The following is a 3026-nucleotide window of genomic DNA, read 5'->3' on the forward strand; positions in this document are numbered from 1 at the left end:
ACCTCCCGGGGAGCCGTTGGCCCAACACAAACCCGTACCCTCGCCCCCTTGGCCGGACAAAAGCCCTGGGCTTTCTTCTGGGTGGTTCTTTCGCTGGGAATTGGGGTTAAAATGTGTTTTTCTGGCTTTGCACGTCGGGGAAAGTAAATGTAAAATGTGATTTTTTGGCATTGATTTTAGCCCACGGCGCTGGTTTCTGGCTCTGGTTTTGCCTTGGCTGGTGTGCCGTTCCCAGCTCTGGCTACTGGTGTGGCCAGTGGAAGGAAGGAGGCGTTTTGGTGCTGCTGGGAGGGAGAACCAGCCGCCCGTGTGGCCACCGAAGGCGAGTAGCTGCAGCCACCACCGAGGGTCCTGGCAGAGGCAATGGGCCCAGAGTGGCCCTTGGGGACATCCCCCTGGGAAAGCAGCGCACGGTGGGGCTCCTGGATGTGGGATGAGGCTGGGATTCACCCCTGCTTGGCAGAAACCTGCTCCTGAGCACCCTCCCGAGCACCCACCTCCGTCCCACCAGGTTTTGGGGGATGTAGGGCACAGACAGCCCCCCAGCAGGTTTCCTTTTCCAAAGGGATGGATTCCAGGAGCCACCCCAAGAAGGTTTCCCTTCCCAAGGGGATGGATTTGAGGAGTAGCCCCAAGAAGGTTTCCCTTCCCAAGGGGATGGATTCCAGGAGTAGCCCCAAGAAGGTTTCCCTTCCAGAGGGGATGGATTCCAGGAGTAGCCCCAAGAAGGTTTCCCTTCCCAAGGGGATGGATTCCAGGAGTAGCCCCAAGAAGGTTTCCCTTCCAGAGGGGATGGATTCCAGGAGCACTGACAGCCACCACGTTCCAGGCCGTGGCAAAACAGCCACCGAGCATCCAAACTGGAAGCCGCTGTGCTGGTCACCCAGGACATCTCTCTCCAGTGAGCAGCAGGGCTGCTTGTAGGTGAAGAAGACCCTTTTGGGTGAAGAAGACCCTTGCGGAGACCTCAGCGAACCTTCTCCCTGCCACACAGGGCACCCTGATGCACCGTTTAATACTTCTCCAGGGCTTCGTGGTGCTTCTGGCTCCACCACAGCTTCCCAGGACCGCACTTGGGGATGCTGCCACCTCCAGCATCACGGAGCAGGACGGGGAAAGCGGGCGCTGGTGGCCACTAGTCAACCTTGGAAGGGTCTCTCCCCACCACCCTCTCACTTTCTCCAGCTCTCAATTAAAAAAAAACAAGGGATGACTTGGTTGCCGAGCATCCAAACTGGAAGCCGCTGTGCTGGTCACCCAGGACATCTCTCTCCAGTGAGCAGCAGGGCTGCTTGTAGGTGAAGAAGACCCTTTTGGGTGAAGAAGACCCTTGTGGAGACCTCAGCGAACCTTCTCCCTGCCACACGGGGCACCTTGATGCAAAGGCCGTTCCAGATGCGATTCCCACGCGGATGACGGCACCGCTTCAACCCCACCATCTCTCCGGCTTCTTGGAAAAGGTTACTCAGCCCCTTCATGGAAGTGACGTGGGTGCGCGGGGAGGGGTGAGCTCAGGAGTTTCCCTCCGCCCCCGGGGAAGGTCGCTGCCTCGTCAGACCTGACATTTCAGCCTTCACCTCTGGGAAGAAGCAAAATAATAATTTGCATTAAAAGCGCTGACCTCTTGCGAGCAGACACCGGTTTTGAGGCCAGTTGTAGCAAAGTTGCAGGATAAATCCTAAGGTTTTCCCATCATCTCCTTCCCAAGGCACCAAATCCTCGTATGGGGCAGGAAATCTCAACTTGCAGATGATCTTTTTTGGAGGGTCGTACGGAGCTGTCACAGCAGCAAAGCTCAAAGGGTCCCAAGCTGCTGGTGGGATGGTAATTAGCAACTGGAGGCCTCGGCTGCGATGCTGTGGGTGATGAAGCAGCAGAGGAACCATCACGGTCAAGGCTGAAAGGTCTGGGAAAAGCTCACCTGGAGGAGACACTGCGGGTGGAAAACCAGAACAAATAAACCAGCTCATGGCTGGTGACTTGGCCCCTGTCTCTCTCCAGGGAATAATAGAATCCTTGAGGCTGGAAGAAACCTTGAAGAACATTGAGTCCAACCATCAACCCAGCATTGACCAACCCATCATTGAACCATGTCCCTCAGCACCACGTCTGCCCGGCTTTGAAATACCTCCAGGGATAGTATTAAGGGATTGGAGCGATGGGACGAGGGGGAAAGGTTTTAACCTTAAAGAGGGGAGATTGAGCTGAGATGTGGGGAAGAAGTTCTTTGGTGTGAGGGTGGTGAGAGCCTGGCCCAGGTTGCCCAGAGAAGCTGTGGCTGCCCCATCCCTGGAGGGGTTCAAGGCCAGGTTGGAGGGGGCTTGGAGCAACCTGGGCTGGTGGGAGGTGTCCGTGCCCAGGGCAGGGGGTGGCACTGGGGGGGGCTTTGGGGTCCCTTCCCACCCAAACCAGTCTATGATCCACGAGCAGAGCTGCTGAAGGACAAAGTGACCCGAGGAGGGAGGAAAACACCCCCCGTCCCCGGCGCTGCCGTGATCCCATCGACGTCGAGCACGTTTGCTCTGTGGCTCGGGGACCCGCCTTAACGGTAGCCCTGAAGGGCTCCGCTTCGTGCCACCCCTCTCTTTCCTGCTGCCGCGCGCCCGACGGGCTGAATTGTGAAATTTAAATTTATAGGGGGGGAAAAAAAAAAAATAAATATCACGGGGGTTGAAGGGATCGAGCCGAGCGCCTCTCGCCGTCCCCCTTTCCGTCCCCTGCCCTTGCTCTCGCCGCCGCTGCCTCCGCGTTCCCCCGGCTCCCTTGGCAACCTGCCGGCGAGCCGGAGGTGGCCGGGGCGGTGCGATATCTCCTCCCCGGCTCGGGAGGTGGTGTGGGAACCAGACAAGTGGTACCCGAGCCGACGAAAGCTGTTTCGGGGTCACCCCACCCCGGGAAACGACGCTCCCCGTGGGGCTTGGAGGGAGCAGTCGGACGCTCCCCCCTTTTGCCTCATCGCCCTCCGTAAGTTTTGGAACTGTCTCCGACCGTGTCCTCTCTGTCCCCCTTTGGTTGCAGGTGGCTCC

This window comes from Numenius arquata, chromosome 29, assembly GCF_964106895.1.
Source record: "Numenius arquata chromosome 29, bNumArq3.hap1.1, whole genome shotgun sequence".
In the NCBI taxonomy this organism is placed as follows: Eukaryota; Metazoa; Chordata; class Aves; order Charadriiformes; family Scolopacidae; genus Numenius; species Numenius arquata.